Genomic DNA, 26,586 nt, shown 5'->3' on the forward strand with positions numbered 1-26,586 from the left:
CCTCACATGATTTTCTTTAATCTTCACAACAACCCTGCGATGTGGACTAAATCATTTTTGTAGATACAGAAAGTAAAGTAATGCACAGAGATGGTAAGGAACTTGCCTGGGTTTACTTAACCAGTAGGTGGCCCACCCGGGAATTGAACCCCTTTTCTGAGTCCAAAACCCATGTGCTTAATCACTAAGTATATACCTGATGTGCTATATTTTTCTGCAAATTAAAAAGGCTTTTTCATCTGTCCATGTGTTTCACATGGAAATACTTTGAGATTGAAAAACGAGCACAGTTTCCATTTTATGGATGAGCTGCAGAGCTGGGACTCAAACACAGGTGTTCTGACTTTAGACTTATTGCACTACATTCTCCTGCTGTGCCTAATCATAAGCTCTCCTGCTAAAAAGCACCAGCTCCAGGGAAATACACACAATTTCATAAAACTAGTTGTACACATGAGCCGACCCTACACTATTTCCGTCACACAATGCTATCAGGAAGGTGACACAACCCAGTAATTATACAGTAGTTTGAGACATGAGACACAAACAAACCCATTGGAAAATGAACCTGATAATTGCGCAGTTAGAACGAGGTCCAGAAACAGGAGGAGGAGAAGAGGGGAGTATTAGCCTAACCTGGGCTACTATGAGTACAATGAAGAAATTTTTTGTGTTTCGGTTATTTTCCAAAAGTTATTCAGGTAGCCACAGGAACAGAGCGATGTCCTTAAAACTCAGAGCTTGCAGTGAAGTCTTAAAGAAAATCAATAACTAATATTCTGGGAAATTTAACAAAGACCCACACATTTCTTATCTGGAAAACATTACTGAGATCAACAGAGTTCTGAATCCCACCCTCAACACTTACACCCTTGCCCAATTTTAAAAACAGTTCCCGGTAAACTAAAAGAATAAAAGTATAGGTTTAGATGATAATTCTTCTAATATCCCTATCATGATTACCTCCGTGCAACTTAACTCCCCTAGTGTCATCCCTGCATCTACCTAGGAAAAAAAAAAAAAACAGAAAAATGCATGTAGAAGTAGTGAACTGAAACTCGAATGATCTTTGAAAAATGCCTATGCTGTGTGTCGGCCCCCGTTGAGCACAAGCCTGGCTCCTCATTGCCCACACAGCATGGTTCAGACTCTAAACCTTCTATATAACCCTTTTCAAAAGTCTATCCTCAGCATACCTGCCTACTGTCACCTCTTGCCTGTCTGTGGTTAAATACCCGTCCCTTCTACCCTTAGATCATTTACTCCTCTTAGAACCCTCACACCTCCAGACCTCTCTTTGTTTATGCTATACGCTCTGACTACATGGTCCTTTTCTCTTCCTTTAGTTCTTTTCAGCTTTCTCTCCTGGCACTTGTTAACTATCCTTTATTCCTTCTCAAGGGTAACTTCCTCTGAGAATTTTCCCCAGCTCATTCATCATAATCCCACTGAGGCAGGTACATCGTTCTGTTTTAGTACTAGGCAACGTAATTCTTGAATATTCATAGTCACAAATACATGGCAGGCATGAGATAAAATATGGACTACACAAAGACAAGAGAAAGTCCCTGCCAGTGAATGCATACTTTCCAGATAATATATGTATAAAAAGTATAACCAGAAAATTTCAATAATATATGGGTAAATGCTAACAAAGCATTCTGTATGGTATGCCGTGATAACACAAAAACTAAGTACTTAATATAACTCAGGAGAGCTTCTAGAGATGACACCTTGGCAAAGTTTTGAAGGATGAGTATCGTAATTATTTGTTGACATGATTATATTTCCTACTTGAGCAAAAGCCTTTATTGCAATCCCATTTCTTGTTTTCGTTATCCTGAATGATGTCCTGCTGTGTCTAAAATGAAATAAGATATCAATAAATGTTGTGTGTTGAATGAATGACTGAAGTAATGAATACATAGGTTTTTTATTAGGCACATTGCCTAATGGAAGCTAGTAGGTTATTTTCTCTGACCAACTCACTTCACTGATAAATGAAAATATAATCAATCAAGAAAAGTGCAAAAGAATTTATCCAAATTAAAGCTATGCTATATGATTTACTGTCAGCCTACCTCCTTGTACTCTGCTCATCAAGTTGCTGGGCTGCTTCCATTCAGATTATCTTTTACAAGGCCTCCTAAGGGCTAGCTCAGTATTTTATTGTATCACCGAGGGCACAAATGGTTGGCTGTGATGAAAATGAGAGGGCAGATCTCTTACCTGTTTTGAGGCAATTTCTATGAGAAAATCCTCTTCTATTTTTCGAACAGAAAACCTAGTTTTGGACAAACAATTCTCACAGTATTTTGAAATCATTACATATCCTCATCTCTTACTGTACCCTATATTATTAATTTTAGATGAGATTTCAATTCTTAGTGTAACAAGTACAGAAGATGGCAGTTATAGTTACCAGAAAAAAAAGGAAATGGTTAATTATTTGATCAAAGGCAGAGGTCTACAGCCCTCTAAAGGGAGATTTGACCAACCATATTACAGAACAGAAAATGCCAGAACTGTCCATAATGGCCAAGGAAAGAGGCTAGAGATGTTTATACATTTACAGTTTGGGGGGTCTTCTGATACAGTTGTTAGCTTTTGCATCTTAGCCCTAATCACTTGTTTTTATCAAAGACCACATTCCATAGAATCCACTGAGGTGAGGGTAGGAGGCATCTTCAACTGGGCATTTAAAGATAAGAAAAAGAATAGAGTGTCCTTCATGTTTTAGACTCTTCCGCAAGTAGAATTCTATGTAATCATCAAAATAACCTTGTTTGCAGGTATTTTATCTCCATTTACAAGCAATAAGCTGAAGCTCAGAAAGGTGCACATAGCTGGTAAGAGGCCAAGACACAGTCAGAGCCTGCATTTTCTGAAGCCAGGTCCCATGTTCTTGCCACTTGATCCCAGCTCTTTCCTCTGAATAGCTCTGACCTAGGGTGTATCCTCAAGGTTTGCTTCAGCGGAACCAGCATCAATCAGAGTATTTAATAAGCCCTAAGGCTATAAAACCTCTCCAGAATCCAAGACATGTTGAGAGCATGGCAGGAGGAGGATGAGCTGACCGATATTGTTCATCGGCAGCCCATTTCCTGACCTTATTAGGGTGGCCAGCGTGGAAGAGCCGCCACAGCCTGCCAAGCCCAGTGTAGTTCATTTTTCCTCTGCACAAGCAAGCTTCCTCCCCTGCAATGTGGCCCTTCGGTGCTTTGCAGCTGAAGAAGAATGAGAGGTCATCTCTTGGCAAAGAAGACAGAGTAAAGCAGCTGGGTAGGCTAGGGGAGGAGGGGAACTTGGGGGAGCCCTCCAGAAAGCAGCTATCTCCCTCTCCGGGCATTGTCATGCCTGGTCCCATTATTTTATTGGTCACATCAAGCGGAACACATAATGCGATCCCATCTAGATAACTGTGTGGGCTCCATTCCCGGCCCTTTGAGCATCCACATTCAGTACTCATCACACTTCTTATCTCTTCTAACACCTTGCCTGTTGCCTGGAGCTCGTGGCTTCTCTGGAATGACTCATTTCACTCTTATCAATTCAATAGCTCTCATTTTGGAAATGAGAAAAGGAAAAGGAAAATGATGTTTGAATGTGTCTGACCTCTTCCAAAGGTTTTATGAAATCCAAGGGGCAGGGGAACCACCACAGAGAAAGAAGAACATTTCAGTCATCAGAAAATCATTTATATGTTTAAGGTTTGAAAGTGTTTAACAGCATGGGCTTTGACATCACACTGATGGGGTCCTAATCCTGGCTCCTCCACTTAATAGTGGTTGGGCAAATTATTTGATATCAGTGTGTAAAATAGAGATATTACTAATACATTAATCACGCCTACTGCAGTGTGGAAATCAACTGGGTAAATGTGTATGAAGCACTGAGCATGGCAGCTCTTACTGAATAAGTGACCAGCAACTGCTCGTTGTTATGCATGCTGATGTGTGGTGTGCTGGCACTGAACTGGGTTTTAAGGAGCCAGAGGTAAGATGTTATCTCTGACTTCAGACGTGGTGAATAATTACAAAATAGGGTAGATGTGAAATTGTAACACAACAAGGGTTGAACTACAGATAATAAAGCCACCCAAAAAGGATGTATGAGATTTAGCGTAAGAGCGCCCCTCCGCGAGTTCCTTCAGTATCTTGTTCTTCCTCTGCCACAGTATGTTCTCTCTCTGACAATATAGCTTATCTCTATACCCCAGGAAACTGAGCTCCTTGAGGGCAGGGTTTTTGTCTTTTCTTACTATGTCTTTTTCTCAATACTCCTGTTCTAACACATGGCTTACATAGAAGGTTCTCAGTAAATTCTGGACAAAAGACTGAAAAGTGCGAGGGGATGTGTAACATGTGTCCTGGGTACAATGAAGAGACCATTCAGGTTTGGGTAGGTTTATGTAGAGATAAAACAGGAAGGGTCTCATTATGGGAGGCCTAATATGCTAGCATACGAAATAAGTATTAGGCCTAGTATAGGAAATTCACACTTCCTCATCGTGTAGTCATTGAAAGTTCTGAAAGACAGAAGAAATCACAGGTGAAGCATTACTTTGAGTGTGGTACTTAAGATGAAATGGGAAAAGAAGAAGATAAACCAGGAGGTACATTACGGTTTCAGCAATGAGGTGAAAGGGTCCTGAGGAGCTCAAGTGATGAAGATAGATATGGAAATGAAGGGACAGTTTTGAAATGTACCCCAAAGGGAGGTATGACAGGAGTTGGTGACTAACCAGAGACAGTAGAGAGGGGGAGGAGTCAAGTTTGAGTCTGATCGTTGGAGTATTTGTGACAGACATCAGCGTGTTCTTGAGCACCTCCTCCTGACGAAGGAGATTTCCAAACTAAAGGCTGTCCTTGATTTCAGTATTTTTCACCAGTGCTTGTCCTTCTTTCGGAGGAGAACGAGGATTAGAAACTCCATGGGAACCAGGGGCGAGGGGCTTCTAACAGCAAATGCGGGGTAGACGGTGAAGGCCCTGATGTAGAGAGGTCATCGTCTCTCACTCCTGGGCAGCAGCCGTCCTTCCATCTACCTTTGCAACCATCCGTCTGTCCTTCTAACACACATTTCTTGAGTACCTACCTCAGGCCAAACCCTATTCTGCTTTCTAAATACTCCATAATGACAGGCAGTTTCCTGCTTCCCGTGAGTCACACGACTGCAATAGCAATGGTACAAAGTACAGAGAGATCTTAAACGTTTTTTATTGCATTGATTGGTTCTGTTTTTTTCATGGGGACAGCAGTAAATTGCTCTTTTAAAATTAGCTTTGAGACACTATAATTTCAACTCTAAGTGCAGAAATTAAACTGCTTCTAAGGGTAGCAAAATGATGGCAGTATCCTGGTGCTAAAATACAAAGATAAGCTAAAATACAATGAACCATTACATTGTCCTATGGGAACTATCTATCCACGCTGAGAAGGTAGCATGCTTTGTGAGCACAATGCCTCAACACACTCCCCGAGTGTCTCCATTTTCTCTGTAAAGCAGAGATAACGCCTGCCTACTGTCTACCTTGCAGGGGTGGTGGAAAGATCACAAGACATAATGTCTGTGACTGTGCCTTGTGAAATATACTAACATAAGGAGTATTATTTTTAACATTATAGTTGTTTTTTGGATAGAGAGAGAGAGAGAACTGTTTGTCAATATTCCGAGTCTCTCTCATTTCATTGTGTTTGACTGGAAAAGAAAAACAGTGTTAATCCAGGCAATAGTTGAACTGACAGATTAATTTTTTAGCTATCTAGCTAAGTGACCCTAAGCTAAATGTCTGACCTTTCAGTTTTCTCATCCTTAAAACAGAGATGACCCTAATACATGCCCCAGAACATTACTGTACGTCTTAGAACTCCCAACTACTTCCCAAATTCATCAGCCTGAAAAAATACCACGTTTCATGTTTCAACACGGATTTTTCCTTCTACTTGTCATTTTCTGGGAGCTCTACCCCTCACCTGGGATCCTAGCTGTGCTTCGCTTCACATCTCAGTAAACTGCTGCTACGTTTCTATCAGGTGCCTATGATACACTCCCTTATATTTTTTCTTCCTTTATGTTTAGGCCCCTTTCAAGATTGTCTTGACCTTGTGGCTCTAGCAACCAGCATAGTGCTTATACAAAGCAGGTGTTTAACACATTTCCTTAAATGAATGAATAAAAGATATATGGCAATGCTTTATGCACCAAAGGAGTGTTAGCAGTTAGTAATAATTCTGAATCTCATTTGTTAAATGTTACAGAGTGTGAGTGAATTCATGGCAAAACAAAAATGGGTGTAGTAGTTTTAACTGGTAAGAACAGGATTTTCATAATCTCTGTAACTCAGTTTCTCAACCTGGGTGGTTTTGCCCCTCAGAGGGCAGTTGGTTGTCAAAACTGGAGGAGGGTGCTACTGGCGTCTAGTGGGTAGAGACCAGAGATGCTGCTGCTAAACACATACAAGGCCAGCACAGGTGACAACAAAGAACTGGAGAAGACCCAGATTCAGAACCCAAGCATCTCACAAAAAGAACACACAAAAACACTGTGAGGAAAGTCAGATTGGGTTGAGAACTGTGAACACAACTTGTTTCCTCCTACATGTAACTATAGTAGGGGAGAAAATTCTTTTAACAGGTAGAAAAGCTAACTGCTAAGAATATTAAGAAATGTGTACAAACACTTAAAAAATTGAAAGATATAAAAGATTTCACAATGAAGAAACGAAATAAGCATCAGGTCCCCCTAAATCACTTTGTACATTGGTATAATCCTATTCAAAATCCCAATGACATTTTTAACATATTAAAATGGCTTAAATAATACCTGAACTATTTCACAGTTTAAAATAGCTAAGAGAATTTCAGAATTGATGTGCTCATAACTGACACAGTAAAAATTAAAACTTACACTGATTTTTTTCATTATGGCACTGGGACAGAAATAAAAAGAACAACAGAATAGAGCAGATGATCTAAAAACAGTTCCAAGTGTATATAAAAACTTGGTAAATTATGAAGGAATTGCACAAACCAGTAAGAGGTGGATTATTTGACAAATGGAAACACCAAACATTTAGGGGAGAAAATCAAGTTAACATCTTACCATATGCCAAAATAAATTCTAGTGAGTTAAAGAGTCAAACATAAAAAGTGAATAAGTCAGTAAATAAGTAAATCACTAGGAAAGTGAAACAAGATATAAATGAATACTTTATAGCTTCTATGGATATAGACTTTCTGGGCATAAAAGTTATGTGAGAAATCACAGGAATAGATTATTATATTTATTACATGATATTGGCTACTTTAACTTATTGAGTGCTTCATTTATTTATTTTCCAGTCATCATTTAATTATTTATTTTTCAGGTTAAAAAAATTTTTATTGATGTATAGTTGATATACAATATTTTATTGGTTTCAAGTATACAACACAGTGATTCAAGTTATATACATTATTAAATTCTCAGTTCAACTTGCATAGTCACTATCTCTCAACACAGAAAGATATTACAAAACTATTGACTTAATTCTCTATGCTGTACTTTCATCCTCATAACTAATTTATACTGTGATTGAGATTTTGTGCCTCTTTATCCCCTCCACCTAATTCACCCACAAACCCCAAGCCCACCCCCATGGTAACCACCAGTCATGTCTCAGTATCTATGAATTTACTGCTGTTTTGTTCCTTTTGTTTTGTTTTGTTTTGTTTTAGATTCCTCATAAAAGTGAAATCATATGGTATTTGTCTTTCTCCACCTGGCTTATTGCACTGAGCACAATGTGCTCTAGGTCCATCCATGCTGTCACAAATGGCAGGATTTCTTTTATGGCCAAATAATATTCCATCGTGTTTGTGTACCACATCATCTTTATTCATTCATCTATTGATAGACATCGGTTACTTCCATAACTTGGCTATTATAAATAATGTGGCAATAAACATAGGGGTGCTTTTATTCTTTTTGAATCAGAAATTTTGTTTTCTTCAGGTAAATTCCTAGAAGTAGAATTACTGGGTAATATGGTATTTCAATTTTTAGTTTTTGGAGGCGCCTCCATAGTGCTTTCCATAGTAGCTGCACCAATTAACACATTCCCACCAACAGTGCAGGAGGGTTCCCTTTTCTCCACATCCTCACCAACATTTGTTACTTCTTGTCTTTTGGATAGTGGCCATTCTGACTTCCAGGCATCATCTGTGTGTTTTATATATTATCAGTTTAATGAAAATTCACCACCTACCATGAGCTAGGTGCAATTAAGATGTCCACTTTATAGAGGAGAAAAGTAAGGCAGAGAGATACTAAAGTAATTTGACCAAGATCATACAGCATAGAAATGGCAGAGCCAAGATTCAATTCCAGGGAATCAGATGCCAGAGCTTCTGTTCTTCATCACTGTGCTCTTGGGCTGCTACAAAAATACATAAAAATGTATACCTAAAAATAAAACAAAATCCATAAAGAAAAAATTACAACCCACAAAGAAAAAAATTCCACTAAGTAGAAGGCAAATAACAAATTGGGAGAAATAATTTCAACAAATATGACCAAAAATTTAAGTCCTTCATTTTTATCCTTCTTCTTTGTCCCATTTTCTTATTTCAGTGGTCATTATATAAAGGATATGTATGCGTGTGTGTAAAAGTGCATGTGTGTATGCACATGCATATAAAAAACTTTGATAAATCAATAAAAGCAACAACACTGGACTAAGAATTTAATGGGCAAATATATGATCAGAAACCTCAAGAAGAAAGACTTATAAATGGACTGTAAACAAAAAAAAAGTTGTATTTAACTTAGCTAGCAACCAAATAATATCTAAATAAACATTCAACATGTTATTTCCCATCAAATCAGAAAATACTTATTGATATATTAGTACAAGTTTTCTGAAAGCAATTTATAAATATCCAGAATATTTTAAAAATTCAAAAATTTAAATAGTTGTTTTCTACCACTAGCCGCCTGTCCTACAGAAATTTTCTGAGATATGAAGAGTTATGTAAGAGTGAATTCATAGAAACAACATCAATGGAAGCAAATTACTAAAGAATAAACTAAATATAAGATAAGGGATGGATAGTTCAACATGTGATACCTATAGTCTAGGTTTTTGAACAAACATATTTTCATGAAATATTTAATAATGTAGGGAAATGTCCCGGATAGAAAATCGATTGAAATGTAACAGTAGTATCCTATGGAGGCCAGGTCAGTGTTTAAGGAGTCCTAATAACAGACAAAATAAAGTTTAAGCTGCTGCCACTTGCAGGCCGTGCCCAAAACCCTCAAGACAAGAGAGCTTTGAATGGCTGAAACAGTGTGGGGGCGGGGGCTCCCCTTATTGCTGTTCATTCAATCTCAGCTGACTGACTGGAATGCCAGGTTAAGTTTTGGAAATATCAAGGGAACTGGAAGGGAATGGAAAAGTGAAGTGCTCCCTCCCACTACTGCCAAGTCTCTCAGTTTCCATTGACCCTGAGAATGCCACTCAGAACATTACAAAACGACCTAATGCTTTCTTCCCCCCACTCCTCCCTGTCCCCCTGCCCTCCTTCTCTTCTTCCTCCTCTTCCCTCTGTTGTAGACAAGAGTTCTTCTCCTGGTCTTGGATCTCTTTGCAAATAGCTTCCTGAGAATTGCCCTAAAATGGAAAGTAAAAGAATGCTCAAAATTTTTACCAGGGCCTTGTTGCTAAGCAACCACCTCCTTTGTCTCTAAGTATATGGAATATGACATTGTTTGGAATGTGTTTTCAGGCTGCACCTTAAAACAAAGGAGTGAGGTCATGGGGGAGAGGCAGGGAGTAGGGGAAGGAGGAGGCGGGAGTATAGAAACCTTTGGATTGAACAATTAGATAGGAGAGAAGGAAAAACCAAAAGAACCCACCACAGAAGTTTCAACCCACCACCACCACATGGTGCCGAAAACTTCAAAATGGAACATTTCTTATATTGGCACATTTTTTTGTGTGTGAGAACAAACATATGGTTAGAAGCATATTCTTACCTTCATTATGATCTGCATATTTCCTCTCTACAGGAAAACTTAAATGTGCTATTGATACCTTTTTATAGCCACATAATAAGAAAGCAGACAAAGAAATGTTATGATTGGATTTGCTCCCAAGATACCACAAGGCTTGAATTCCTCAAGCTGTCTATATTCAAAAGACTGGTGGAGCTCAGTTTTGTACCTGCCTCTGTGGTCTTATTACCCCTGAGGATAAATTATAATAACAGACAGCAGTGTCTGTTGGCCAGAACAAACTCACAACTTATTTTCCACTCCATGCTCAAGGGTATCATTTTTATTTGGTTGAGGGAAGGGTCCTGACTGGGCAGCTTTTACGAAGAACTGGGGCCTCAGCAGGAGATGAATAAGAATATACACAGAGACTTTTTGTTCCATTTGTACGCTGGGCTGCCTTGGTGAAAATTTTATCACCACTAAGATCAGAAACAAGACTTGGGTGTAGTTAGAATGGGGTGGAGATGGCCATTCAGTTTGTTGTGATCCTAGGGCCTGGCTGGCTGCATCCTAGAAAAGAGAAGTTCTCGATCTGGTCCAGTGTACTCATCAGAGATTGCATGGGTTTGGACATCCTGGATCTAGTCAGCACTTAAGTTTTGCTTCGTCAGTCAACAGAGCATTTTAGTGTGCATACCTTTCCTTTTAGGACCATATAGGGAGGGATGGCTGGTTGAGGTCAGGATTTGGAAATTCTGGCCAAGCACATATTAACTTCACCATGATTCCCAATATTGTCACCAGGCAGAGAAATGGACTTGATTACAATCCAAAGATTTAGGTTTTAGCCCTGACTTTAACAGAAGTAGTGTCATTTTGAATAGTTATTTATCCTCTGGGTGTCTCATTTTGTTACTAAATGGATCATAATACAGAAACAGGTATAAAACATAGGAGAGTTTCAATAATAATGGTAATAAGACAAATAACCATATAACTAATACTGAGATTAAGAAAGAAAATTTCAAGCATGTGACAAGTCTCCCTATGCCTCTGTATGCCCTTCCTTTCCCAGTAGCATTTCCTTACCTTCCCTGTCCCTCAAGATGTAACCATATCATGAATTATGTTTTAGCTCTCCTGTCACATTTTTGGTAATTTTTATTTTTATATGCTTTCAAACTTACAGAAGAATTGCAAGAATAGTACAAGGGAATATTGTATGCACTTAACCCAGATTTACCATTTGTTTACATTTTGCTCATTTGTTTTATTATCGTATATATTTCCTTTTATGAACCATTTGAATATAAGCCCCATTTTTCTCATTTACCCCTAAATGTGCCTTTTTTCTAAGAACAAGATCAGTGTATCCTTCCTAAGAACAAAGATACTCTTTTACATAATCACATATAGCCATCCAAAATTGAGATATTGAATATTGCCATCGTCTATTTTCTAATCCACAATCCATTTTTAAATTTTAGCAACTGCTCCAATTGTATGCTATAAGCTCTTCCCCCTGCTCCAGGGTGCAGTCCAGGATCACGCATCTCACATCTCTTCAGTAGTCTCCTTTAATCTAGAATCATTTCTTAGTCCTTTTGCACTTTTCTTGACCTTGAAAGTTCTTAAAAGAGCAGAACAATCCTTTGGTAAAATATCTCTCAATTTGGGTTTATCTTAAGTTTTCTCATGTTAGATTTAAGTTACGCATTTTTGTCAGTATACCAGAAAAGTGATATTATGTCCCTCATAGGCACATAATGGCAGTTTTTTCCCCAATATTGTTCAGCTGCTGATATCAGCATCATCACCTGGTTTAGGTAATGTCTACCAGGTTACTCCAATAGAAATGTGCCATTTTCCCTTGGAAACTAGTATTTGTGGGGAAATAATTTGAGATGATGTAAGTACCTTACTACCCATCAAACACTGATCTTCTGCTTTTAGATCTGTAGTATGTATCTATCTATGATGCAATTCTGCTAGAAGTTCTCCCTTTTATCTCCTTTCTTTCTTTTTTTTTTAATGTTTCCTATACTTTTTCAATGGAGGAAAATGGGGAAGATGTTTTAAATCTATTAAGGAGATTTCAGACGTATGTCTTTTCACTCTTTGTAACCTACTACAGAAATTTTTTAAATAACTTTTTTATTAAGGTATTATTGATATACACTCTTATGAAGGTTTCACATGAAAAACAGTGTGGTTATTATGATATCTCATTTATTTCTTTATTCATGTTTTAAATTGGTATAAACTCATGTATTTTCATTTCGTTCAATTGGTTAAAGATATATTATTATTATTATTATTATTATTATTATTATTATTACATTTTGATGCCTCATTTGTCCCAGATCTGGCCAGTGGAGCTGTTTCAACTTGTCTCTAGTGTCACTTTATAATGTTCTCATCATTCTCTGAATAACTCCTTAACTTTTTAGCAAAATAAGATGTTCCAGGATCAGCTCATCATTTCTGTGTCTCAGTTCTGGAGTCATCCATTTCTGTAGGAGCTTTGGTTCCTTTTAAAAGAAAATTTAGGAATCAAGATCTGGGCTTAAGGTATATTCAACATTCCTGATGTGTCATGGCTTTCACACCATCTCAGTGGAGAGGTCTAGTGAATATTTATATAGTTAAACCCAGCAAATTATATGCATACAGATTATGTACACACACACAAAACATAATACAAATAGGAAGAAAACTTGCTCCCATTTTCTCAGTGTATTTACTTGTTTTCTCAAGCTTAGAATACAAAAAAAAGTCGTTTCAGAATTGCTATCCAAAATCACATTGAAAACCAAACCTTCTAACTAAAATTCGATATGACTTAACATTATTTACTTAAATGAAATTTACATTCAGTGAACACAGATCTTGGATACGAAATTCATGAGTTTTGACAAATGCAAACATCTATTTGATCCGTACTCCTATTACTGCATGGAATATTTCTGCAACTTCAGAAAATTTCCGCATGTCTTTTCCCAGTCAAATGTGTACACATTTGACACCTCCAGAGTGTTCTGAATTTTTTCAACTTGATTAGTTTTGCCTATTCTAGAACTTCAAGTAATTTAAAGATAATTGTCTATTGAGTTTTCCAGTCCTTAAACATGGTATATATATTGCTTTTGTTTAGCTCTACTTAATTTCTCCTAGCAATGTTTAGTACTTTTCAGTGGATAGGTATTGAATATATTTTGTTAAATTTATATCTAAATATTTCATGTTCCTCTTTTGAAGCTACTATATTTTAATTTCATTCCCCAAACGTTTGCTGCTAGTATATTAAACTACAATTAATTTTTTGTATCTTGACCTCATACCCTGCAACCTTGAAAAATTCACTTACTAGTTCTATTTGTTGCTTTATAATTTGCTTAATATTTTCTACACGACCATGTTTCCAGAAATAAGAGGCAGCCGTACTTCATTTTTTCCAAACTTAATGACTTTTATTGGCTTTTCATGCCTTCTTGCATTGTTAGGACTTCCTGTAGAGTGGTGAATTAAAGTATGTCTAGTCTTAGTCTAATGTTAGTTTAGTGAGAGTTTTAATGATGAATTTATATAGAGAGCTGTGGATTTTTTCCTGAATGTGGGAATAGAAAAGGATAAGAAAGGAGAGGGAAAAAAAAAGGATAAGTCCAATTGGCACCGTTAATCTGGCAGCCTTCCTGGGCAATTCCATGCCCCTTTCCTCTCTTATCTAAGTTCAGATTGCATTGTTAGTGATTACTCATTCTCTATTATATATATTGATTCTGTCTTTACTGTAAAATAAAAAGAACCTTGAGGGTGGGAATAGAAAGTATTCCCCTACTGCCCTTGGATTTAGCTGGGCTCATCATGACTGCTTGATCAGTCCAGCATTGATTTTTGTAAGTAATAAAATGTTATAATTGTTTGCTATTTTAGAGTTTTCCATCCAAGATCTCATTGCACTCTCAAAAACAGATGGATATGACTTGCTAGTGAACACAGAACTCATCTGAGACAGAGCAAGGAACAGGACTCAGGTCTCTGACCCTTCATCCACACCCCATCCTCAGGTCCTCTGACCCTTCACCACACCCCGTCCTGGTGCACCAAGCTGGCAGGTTTCTGTACTTTCTCCAAAGTCCATCTCTGAGAGCAGTACTTGTCCCAGTAAGGATTATACTATGTAAAGCCTCAAAACCAGGTCAGGTTGGGATACACAGATACTAAGCCACAGATGCCCTTTGATCCTTTACCACCATAGACTAGCCCATCAGTAAGCTCATGTTGAAAAGTCCTAGTGGCCAATCAGGATCTCCTCAGACTTTCTGAGCTTGGCACATATTAGGAACTAATTAGATATTTGTAGTTGCATGTTGTACCCAATTCCTGAATCCAGTTTGCATGAAGATCTCCTCTGAGGTAGATGCGCCTCTTTCTGTAGAAGTGTCCTCCAGAGGTTCATAATGGGCTGCAGTTAGGGCCACCATATTTGTTTGGGAATTCCGCTGCTATACATACTGCATCTCTGTGGGTCACATAGTAGGGAAAATTGTACCATGTTCACATTAGACAAAAGTCAACTTGAACGGGCAATTCTCAAGATCCTGCCAAAAGGAAACAGAGATCAGAGATGGGCACTCGGCTCCACTTACCATGAGACTGAAGCAGGATCTCAGCTTAGTTGCCCCGTTTTATCTCCTGCCACTCTCTCCCTTGCAGTGGATGATCCAGCAACTCTAAAATATTTGTCATTCTTTACACACAATACTTAACTGGTTTTTTGTCTTCATATGCTCATGCTGTTTTCTCTACTGAGAATGTCAATAACTCCTCTCCTCCCCTCCCAAATCCCTTCTTGCATACACAATAACTGCTTTTTACCTAACATTCAATCATTTCACAGGTATTTATTAAGTACTACCTGTGTGCCAGGTATCATGCTGGGTGTTGGAGACACAGAGGGGAATCTGACAAAGCCCCTGCCCTAAAAGAGCTACAGTGTGACGTGGGACTGGCGGGCAGGTGAACAAGCACTGGCAATGAAGAACAACGTCGTGATGGGGCCTGCCAGGCCCCAAAGGAGAGTCACCTATCCTGGCCTTGCAAGGCCGCTGAAGGCTTCCTGGTGGGGGTTACATAACCTGAGACCTAGATCTAGGTCTTAGGAATTAGGCCAAAAGGAAGAAATGTCAACTTCAGGATAGGGCTCAGCTCTCTCATCTTCCAGAAGACCTCCCTGGCTGGCCTCAGGACAGTTAGTTGTCCTCTGAATTTTTCATCATTTCTTGTGCTGATTCCAGCCATGGCATGTCTCATCCTCTGCCATCATCATTTATGGGTCTTTCTTCCTCAATAAGCTTGAAGCTCCTTGAGAGCAAGATCTGAGCTTTATTCAGCTATACTTCTAGCACTACCACCTAGGATGTTCAATAAGTGTTTGGATAGGATAGAATAAATAAATGGACCAATCAACACTTGAAGTTAGGATCTTCTAGAGGAGATATACCAACTGTGTAGCCAGTGACACTTCTCTGGGCTCCAATCCCCCTATGCAAAAATCAGTGACCCCAGGGCATGCCAGTCCGGGCCCTCAGAGCAGGGTCTCTGGTGGGAAGAGCAGGCTGCTCAGGTTGTCTTCCTACATTGTCATCATTTGTGACTTTTAGAACTAGACAGACCACTGTTCTCTCCTAGTTTCAGGAAAGAGGTTCTAAAAGTTTCAGATAGTTTTAATTCCATTTTAAGATATGTAACGAACACCTAGTATATATCATGAACTGTCAAATACAAATAAAATGACAACCCACTTTTAACTCTATTGCCTTTTCCTACAGTCATGATGGGAGTCATTTTACCTATACACACTGTCGGTGGCAAAGACCCTCCAATTTTCATGCCTGCTGTGATTGGTGTGGGAGAAATAATTGAATAACACAATTTCTTGCCAACCCCAAAGAATATGGAAATCTCCAAAGTGCACAAAAGAAACAGTTTTACTGGTGACCAAACATTAAACCAGATTGCAATGCAGATCACAGGCAATTGCTAAAGAGATTGCAAAGACAGAAAGAAACCCCAACCTTTTTATGCAGCCAGGCAGATACAATCCATTACATATGTGTAAATTGTCTTTATCCAAAGGAAAAATAAAACTTTTATGACAAGCAGGAATTACAACTTAGAACTAGGCACCTAAGCTAAACTCCTACAGAGATGGAAATTAGGGCACCACCCTCCCAGTGCTCACAATTCAAAGAGATGCCAGTAGGTTCCTAAGAAAGACATTCTTGGGAGGCAGAAGTGGCCAGAGGCTTATTTGGCTTTTAAAAAGATTTAGATACATCATAAACTGACAGAGAAAGTATTTGGCAATTTCAAGTTGCCAAAAAGAATGCTAAAAGAAAAGGGAGAGGGGGATTCTCTTTCCATTTGGCACCAGGGAAATTTTAAATTGCATTTGTGTTTTAGATTTGTATATCCCCTTACAGTAGCCAGTTCTCATTTATTCTGTTCCTGGTCTGTCTCATATAATCTGGGACTCTGGTCCTCTCTTTCAACCTATGACTGTTTGTCCCTATTCTGTGCGTCTGTCCCTCAGGAAACCTGTGAGTTTTGACCACCTGTCCTCACATGTAGACGATGACTGGTTAGCTTCAAAGAACTGGGTTGCATCCATCTATCTGCCCTTTCTATTGATGATGGCTAGGCACACCCTTAGAGCAGTTCTTCTCAAACTTTAACACGCATACAATTACCTGGGGAGCTGGGGAGGGGCGGGGGCTGATTTCTAATAAGTTCCCCAATGACACTATTGCTACGGCTTAGGGACCATGTCTTGAGCAGGAAAGCCTGGGAGCAGGACTGCAATTCTCTCCCCAGCCTGGGGACATTATTGTTTATCTGCCCCTTCTATTGCCTATTTTCCTTACAGACTGTTGCTATTTATTTATTCATTTATTCAGCGATAAATATTTATTGAATGCATTCTTCAGACGGTGTCACTCTCTCTCTTTTGTCCTGCCGTGGCTGGCCCTCCTATCCCTTCAAACGTGGGACTGCAACCTGGAACAGATTCTTCTCCTATCCATTCCCTGGCTTCCTATAACATGTCGCTAGGACTATGCATTTCTTTCCATGTGGATTTTCCAGAACAGTTCACACTGCAAACATTCTCTTCCTTTGTCTTTTCATGAAAATTAATCACAGGTTGGAATACATCCTTTGTGAGAGGACATGCCCTGGAGTTTATATTTGGAAAATATGGTGACAGAGCTTAGAAACTTTGGCTGCAATTCTCCATCCCTCACAGCCCACAGCTGTCATCATTGGCTCCCTGGCAACGTGATTAAGGCCCCTCTGATTGCATTCTGTGGCTGTGGTCCTTTATTTGTCAGAAACAGCGAAACAGGAGGGGTTCTGAATGCTTTTCAGCACCCGCCTTCTTTGGTTCTCTGCTCCCTGTGCCAGGCTTCAGAAGCAGGGGCTCTCTGTGCCCCTGCTGACATTTGAGCTGTGTTCACCTGCTGACTGAGCACCCTCGGGATGGACTGACCTCAGTGACTAGCGAATCCCTGCAGCAAGAGCTGAGTGACTGCTGCCGGTCCAGGGCACTGGATTCCCCCCTTACAGCTGCCGTGTGATCCAATCTTGAAAATTACCTTTAAAGTGTTGCCTTTGATTTTCCAAATCACTGTAAATGCTCTCCAATTGGCATCAATTAACATCAAAGTAATTACTTGCCAAGTCAGAACAGTGCAGCTTTATCGATGTTAGGGTTGCAGGCAGCCCCTTTCTATAGCTCCGCTGACTCGGAGTTGCTAATCTGAGCTGGGCACTGGTGCAGGCCTACCTGCATACTTAGTGTCAGTCTGGGCCCAGTACAGCTTGCTGTCCAGCCTGAAATGCACCAGGGAACCTGGAACACAGTTTCTGCCACCTTCCCTCACAAAAAAGTCTAGTCTCCTCACTGTGCATAGGAAAAATCCACAGTAGGCTCTGTCTCCTGCATCCTGTTCTGACGCAGCCTTTGCCGTTTCTCCTTGCCTGCTGCAGTCCAGCCCTGTATGCCTGCTAGATACCTCACTGATGCTGCCTGGAAGAACTTCTTCCTTCCTCTTTACTAATTAGTATCCATGCTATTCAATACCCATCCTTCAGGGCCACTGAGAAGGCCCTCTAGACGGACTTGATAATTCTCCTTGGTGCTCCCATTTGGTTTTGCTTCCAACATTAATATGTACACATCACATTTATGTTAGCTCTGTATTAACTCCCTTTCTACAATATGAGTTTGTTTTTTAAGACAGTCTCTATAAGATATAAATCTGTATCCCCAAGGTCTAACAACATGTGTACTGCAAAGCAAGTGCCCACTAATTGTTAGTCACATGCACATACGTGTAATTGTTCATGTGTTGGAGTGCTGAAAACTCAGGCAGTCAGTGTCCAGAAGAGAGTGCAAACGTTTGAACAGCGTTGATATTGTGAAATTAAGTCAAAGTCATGCAATTAAGATAAAGCAGAGAAGTGCTGCTGAACATCACAGACCCATGCCACCCATCAACTCATGAGAATTAAGGTCACTTGAGTTTTCATGACAGTCCAAAGTCTAGAAAAGAGACTGCGTGCTGCCATTTATGTGGCAGTCCGGAGCTCAGGCAGAAGGGTCCGAGCCCTTCAGAGCTGGGTTGTTCTGCCTGCCCAACTATTCCTAAGGCAGGGCTGCAGCGGCTCCTCATTCTGAGTTCCTGGGATTCAGGCCCGTGAACACCAGAGCCCTGCAGTGCAATTAACTCCTGACCCGTCAGAAAGCCAGGCTCTGTGATTACAGGGGACCCAGAGGCCAGGCGAATGCGACATGGAGCCCCCTAAAGGGACTTTGGCCCACTTGGTAATTTATAACAATCGACCCAGGGATGTTCACAACATGCAGTAACTCATGCATTTTAACAATCTGAGAAAGTCTTTTTTGGCTTAGACACTTAAAGTTTTGGTTTTCGTATGAACTGGTTCACAATTAAATTTGTTAAAATTTTTATTTGGTCAGAATACTTATCCATAGTGGGGTTCACTGGAGATTTTGAACCCTGACAAATTAATAATAGTGAAGAGGGGGACAGATCACTTTTATATTAGAAATTTAAAAAAATTCCTACTATATAATCCTTCTATATACTTTTTGGTCTTTTGACAGATATGGTAGGTGTACATATAATATTCACAGAAAGATGAATGTAGTGTCTTGAGATGTGCAAAGTGCTTTTACATATATTGTCTCCTTGGCTTCTATATACAAGGCATACAATTTAGATATATAATACTTATATAGATTACATATAGCCTACATACTGTGTAGGCTATGTCACATATATATGTGATATAAAAAGATAAGATTTATGCTGACTATAGCTATATATGGTCTATGCTAATAGAATATATAATATTTAATTATACAGGATACATACCTTCACATGTACACAAACTGTTTCTCCTCAAATAATTGCCAATGTCCTTGAATCTGCTTATGTTTTAAAGTTTCAGGGGAAGTTCTAGACAGAAACACTGTGCCTGTAGCCTGAGTTAATATGTCTCTTTCGAAGTTGGCTTTTTCATGAGCTTTTATTTGACTTTTAAATTATGCAGATATCAATGCATATTTTGCAATTATTCACCAGTGCTCTAACTTACTCAAGCTAAATTACTACTCTGTGTGAAAGAATTGCTGTTTTGAACTTCTTCATTACTGTTTAAGCCAGAAATTTTCATCATTTTTCTGTAAACCTGTAATCAGCTGGGAGCCCATTCACTTTAGAGTTCTTGGCAACAATTCATCCTCCTCTCTGATTAAAGGCCCCGTGCACATTGCTAGGCAGGATCATGGACCTGAAACAAAAGGCACTGTATCTTCACAAGAACCCTACAAAGAAGGTTCTATCATCCCCATTCAACAGGGGAGCAGACTGAGGCTGGTGGTATGTTAGCAGAGGCAGGATTAAAACCCAAGTATTTCAGACCCATCATACACACAGCTCGCACTTATGCTGCCTAGCATGGAAAAATGAGAGGTGAAAGAGTGCTCACAGGCTTTACTGAGGATTCCCAGTGTTGCTGCACAGGGATGGTTTGGAGGTGGCACTGGACTAGTGATACTATATTTAAAGCTTCTTGTCAAACAAATTTCATCTCCAAAATAACTTTGCATGAGCCCTTTTCTATTTATCTAATAGCACCTTCCCCTTTAATTCACTGATATTTGACACTCCAATGATCTCTGCTAGTCCCCCTCACCCTCCCTTTATGTCATCAAACACCGGTTCCCTCTCTATTCACCACTATCCCCTCACACTTAGGGTTCCAACAGGGGCCTCTGTGTGTGTTTTCTTGCTAAAATGCCAGCGGTGGCTTTGCACTGTCTTCAGGATAAAGTCTGAAGACATGCAAGGTCTGTAAGACTCTGGTACCAAGCTGCCTGGGCCTCCTCCCCTATATGCTCTCCACCTTCCCGGGGCCACCGCAGCAAGAGCAGCCGCATAGGGAGGCTCAGACTTTTCCTGCACTCTGGATTACATCTGCGAACAACCCCCTGCGGTAGAGCCAAGCCTTCCCTCTGCCTCTAAAGGCCTTGCTCTTCACAGTAGTTTCTCCCTGACTTCTCCACATGCCCTGCACATCACTGTCTCCGTGCCTTGGCCCTCGTCCACGTTCTTGGCTGGAATTTGTTCCTTCTCTCGACCTGTTAAAAATCCCATATCTATACTTAAAACCTGTATTATTATTCATTATTATATTCACTTAATAAGCATAGGGGTTTTTTTAACACAAAAATGTTTTATTGTGAAATATTTCAACAAATATTTTTGCCATTTTATAAATTATCTCTTTATCAGAAAAGTATGCATATTATGCATGGTTAAAGGATTTGTCAAAACATCACAGGGTGATATATTTTGCTTGAGATATTTTTGTTAAAAAACAAAACATAACAGATTTGGTTAAGCCCCCTCTAAACCCATTCTCCTTCCTGCCCATCCCAGAAAGTATATACCGGATCTGAATTTTATTATGGCCAGACATGTTTATATAAACATACTACGTAAGCAGGTGCAATGGACAATACAGAATGAGTTTTGCACACAATCAAACTATGTAGAAGTCATAAGTCATTCTGCAACTTTATTCTGCTAAATACTGGATCTTTGAAAGAAATGTTTCTGTGTTAATACATGTAACTGATATATTCACTTTAATTTTTGATATTACATTTAATGCAATAGAAATTTGATTTATACTTTCCATTTTTTCATTAGTAGATACTTAAATTGCTAACAGTATTTTGTTTTTACAAATGATGCTACATGCATATTCTTCTACAGGTATACATGTACAAACGGTTCTAATCTAAAAGGTGGTCCTAGAGACATCACTTTTTGAAGAGTATATACTGTTGTTCTAGTTATTGCCAAATCCCAAGTGGTTATACATATTTATACTCCCACCAGCAAAGTATGAAAGCTCTCATTTCTCCATACCTTTACCACACATGGTGTTTTCAGCCACTTAGTGTTTTCCAGAGTAAATGTCAGAGTGACTTGGTATGTCTCCATTGTTTTATTTTTCTTCCCTTGGTTATTAATGAAATTGAACTACTTTTATACATTTTTCAGACAATGGTTTTCACTCTTCCAGGAATTTTCTATCTCTTTTTCTAATTTTCTTTTGGTTGTTTGATTTTTTAGATTTTCCACTGCTGGTCATTACTTACATAGTCTAAATAATAATCCTGGGTTACATGTATTATAAATATCTTTTCCAAGTTTGTGATTTATCTTCCACTTTGTTTATCAATGTTGGCCACATAGAATATTTAAATTTTAATGCAATCAAATTTATCAAAATTGAGGGCAAAAAGTAGAGATCTGATTTTATTTATCTCCAGTTTGTTTACTACTTTTTTCAGTGTTTCCAGGGCCATTTATTGAATAATCTTTTTCTTCCCATTTGATTTTATATTCCTGGTTTTTATAAAAGTGGATCTATTTCTGTGCTCTTTATTCTTATAAAGTCATCTATTTATCTTTTCTTGCATCAAAATCACAGTCTTACTGATTAAATTATATTAGCAAGACTTGTTATATTTTCTCTGACTCTTTTCATTTGTTATTCCTTATATTTACAAATTTCATTTCAAAGAAATAAATCCTTTTGTGTGTCTTTATTAGAATTGCATTTAATGTTCCAATTTAATGTTAGGGACAATCACTTAATTGGTGATACTCTCTTCCCCCATGAATATTATCTGACTCTAAATTTAATGCAGTTTATCTATTTCAGTGATTCTATAATCTATGAAGACATTGTGTAGGTTCTTTTAGATCAAATCCTAGGTCTTTTTGTAGTTTACTTGTTTTTTAAATTATATTTTTTAGTTATTTCCTGTCATGTGTTTAAAAATCCAATTAATTTCATCCATCAACCTTACTCAACTCTTTCAGTTCTAATTTTTCTTAGGTTTTCTTAGATATTTTGTATGTGGTATTACATCAATAACAGCAACCTCTTTGTTTCTAATTCCTACAGTTTTATTCCTTTTTCTTCTCTTTCAGAGGTGACTATAACTTCTAATATAGTTAATTGAAGCAGAAAGAGCAAGTGTCCTTAACTTGTTTCTGATTTAAAGGAATCTATTATATTATTTTACAATTATCCATAGAAGCTCTAGATTTTAAAACATATCCTTTATCAGGTTAAGAAAAAGTTCTATTCAATTTCAACTTTGCTAACAGTCTTCATGAATGAATTTGGGATTTTAACAAAACCTTTTCTGTTACATTTTATGTCATTTTATGTGCTAATGAAATGAAGTACATTAATTTTATAATTATCTTTAGACCTTCAGAAAACAAGATGTGGTTAAGTTTTTTGTGTTAACATTGCTAAATCTACTTAGGTAATCCTTTAGAGATGTTCTTCTCTGGCCTGTCATTGGTCTGTATATTTTTTGTTTTTGTTGTCCATGATACCCTTGTTTCTTTTTTCTTATCCAGGTAAGACCAGCCACATGTATCAATTACAGTAGTTTTGTTGATACTGAAAAAAAAAAAATCAGTGGTTAAATGCAATTTTTTTTCTTTTTCTCAAACAACATGCACAATTAGTTCAGCAGAGGCTGTGCTTCTTCTAAGTCATTCAGGAACCCAGGCTGTCAAGGACCTCTCCACCAGGGCCTCTGTGAGCACCTCGACAGAGGACTAGAACATAACGAATTACACATTTTCTCTTAAACGCTTCCATCTAAACAAGGTACCTGTTAATTCTATACTCCTACTATTGACCAAAATGAGTCACATGGCCATGCCCATCATTAAGAGGGTGGGGAAGTACGATCCCCAGTATTCCAGAAAAAATACCAAGATATTAGTGACTATATTACTTCACAAATAAGTTAGGAGTGTTTCTGTGTCCACTCCTGGAAAAAATCTTATTAGTTTGAGATTGATTCTTTGGGAAAACTCACCTGTAAACCTATTGAGATATGATGCATTTTGCAAGGAAGATGGTTAGAGAGTTTTAACAATTTATTCATTTCCTTTAATTAACAGAGGTCTATTTGAGTTGTCTATTTCTCTTTAAATCTATTTAGTAGTATTTTCTATGGCATTACCCATTACATCCAGATTTCCAAATGACTGTCTTAAATTACTCATACCATTTCTAATGATTTTTAGAAATATCTCAAAGTCTTTCCTTTTTTTCTTGATCAGTCTTGATGGGGTTTTATTAGTCTTTAAAATAACTAGCTTTTAAATTTATTGATACATTGTATTGATTCTTTTATGTCATTAATTTGTTTAGTTTGCTAGACATGTTCTAGCCTATTGACTCGGACACAGCTTTTAGTTTTTCTTCTTTATATGAAGGCTTTCAATGATTCTTAGAGTGCTTTGCTGCAGTTATTGTTGACATATAGCATATATAAATATAATCATTTTTATTATATACATAATTTTAGCTTTTTCTAAATGCTGTGATTCCTTCTTTGGTCAACATATTATTTAGCATTCTGTACTTTGCAAAGCTAACTATATTGGGGATAATTTTGAATTCCTGATTTCTAATATAATTATAATGTCATAAAACATGGTCTGTAAGATTGACTTTTGGTTTTCATTGAGTTTTACTTTGAACCCTAAAACATGGTCAATATTCATATATGCACCATGTGTAACTGGAAGGAATATATTTCTTACTCTAGCTATAGAGTTGACTGCTAAATGTATTGATACATATTAAGCAATTTAAGCAACTAGAACAACACATAGCATAGCAAAATCTTAATGTTACCTGTTACTGCCAATTATGACAGAATTCTACCAGTATGATGGTGGATTTGTCAAGTTTTATTCTCTCTCTCTCTATATATATATATACTTTGAAAATAAGGTGTGCTGAATAAGAAATGTTTTATTATTACTTACCCTGAATCATCCCTTTTTGCTGTAGCACATTTTGTGTGACATTTATATAGTTGTATCAGCTTTCTTTTGGGTAGTATTTGTATGATTTAAGTTTTCTGTCCTCTAAATTTCATTTTTTTCTGTATCCTTATGAATAGGTGGGTCTCTTGAAAGCTACATAGAGCAACATTTCCTTCATTTCAGTCTGATAATCTATATATTTTAACTGGCAATTTAAGTCTGTTTAATCTTAGTACTACTACTGTATACTAGTATTGAATTCTACCATCTTATTTTGTGCCTTATTCTTATTTCTTCATCTTCTACTGCACTGATCACATTTACTTTAGGCCTCTTGTTTTAAAGTTAGACAATCTATATTTCTATTTAACACACATACTCAAAAAAATATCAAATCCACCTCTCCCAATTCGATTCTTAAAATGCTTTACTCCCTCCATTTATAGCCTGTTACCCATTTTACTGCTGTATCAGTAATGTTGACTCTAATCATTAATGCTTAAAATGATTAATGCTTGTTTTGTGAACTCCTTTGCTTATCAACATCTTTTTTTTCACAATTCCTCATTTTGTATTCAATTTCCTCCTTCCTGAAGTGCCTTTTGTAAACTTTCTGACATGAAGTGAATTCTGTAGAATCACTGCCAACAACAATCTATTCATGGAAAACTAATTGTCTGAAAATGTATTTACTTTGACCTTATACTTGAAGTGAAGAATTTGACATTGACAATTATTTGCCTCAACACTTTAAAAATCTTTCCCATTGTCTTTTGGCTTCTATTACTAATGTTGAAAAGGTGGCTGATGGACTAATTTTTTTCTTTCTTAGGTAAACTGTCTTTTTCTCTGACTACATTTAGAATTCTTCTGTCTATAGAACTTCTCAGTTTTATAATAGTGCATTAAGGTGAGGGATTCTTTTTTAATCAATTGTGCTTGGAATGTGTGCTTATGTTTTCTGAGAATATATCTATCTATAAATTCTAGACAAAGTCTTTAATTCTCATTATACTTTTCTAAAATCCCTATTAAACAAATACTGAATTTTCTTATTCCATTCTTGATGTCATTTATCTCTCTTAGACATGTTCTAATTCTCTCTTCATCTAATATGTGGTTTAAACTACCCAATGGGTTTTTAATTCCATTGACTGTATTCTTGATTTCTAGAATTTACGTTTGGTTCTTTTTCAAAACTGCGTATCATTTTCATGATACCCTAGTCTTTTACTCTGTTTATGTAGTCACCTTAAAATATTTTTTAGCAAAAGAAACCTCAAAAGTAACATACCCTACTTTTTTCCTATGGGAGGTACAGATCAATGATTCTAGTACCACCATGTGTATATGTACCAGATTTGAACTAAGGGTAGTGGAAGGTTATAGATAAACAAGAGGACGAGACCAGAATGATCTATCAGTAATGGATTAGAATTGGAGGTTTCAGTATGAACTCCTGTTCTGCTTACTAGAGAGATTTTGTATACTTACATGGGTAATATCTGTGAGAACTTAAAAAAGGGGATGGTTGAATTTTGTGTGAGTCATCTACACTTATGATATAGTTCCAGTGTTTTTTCAGATTTACAGTATAGTTTTCTGTAATTATTAAAAAGCCCATAATAGAGGGCTAACATTACTTTACCTCTTTTGGGATGTGTTGTGATGAACCCACCTGTTGTTGCTGTAAGGACACTATATTACAGTGCTTGCTTATATGCCAGTCTCTCCCAATAGGCTCAAAGCCTCTGAAGACAGGGGTTAACTACTGTACCTCACACACCAAAATGCTTTTAAGCACCTAGCAGATTCTAAAGAAATGATTTTGAAGGAATGGCTGGGCTGAAATGACAGTGAGACATCTGGACTCATTTTAAGTATTACATGCAAATGTCACAAGGATGATGAAGCAAAAAAAACAACAACAAAAAAAGCATGCTCTTGGATCTCTCCCCAAGATAAGCTTTTGAGGAGGATTGTTTTTAAACCTTTAATATTGTTTAATTTCACTCATGAATGAGCAAGAGAACTAAGAAGTTCAGATTTCACTTACTCCCTCTCCAAAGTGTACCTGGTTATTTATCCATTTGCCCAAATGCTTCTTTAATGTGAAACCCTCCATGTGATTTCC

The sequence above is a fragment of the Manis pentadactyla genome, chromosome 9 (assembly GCF_030020395.1).
Source record: "Manis pentadactyla isolate mManPen7 chromosome 9, mManPen7.hap1, whole genome shotgun sequence".
Taxonomy (NCBI): Eukaryota; Metazoa; Chordata; class Mammalia; order Pholidota; family Manidae; genus Manis; species Manis pentadactyla.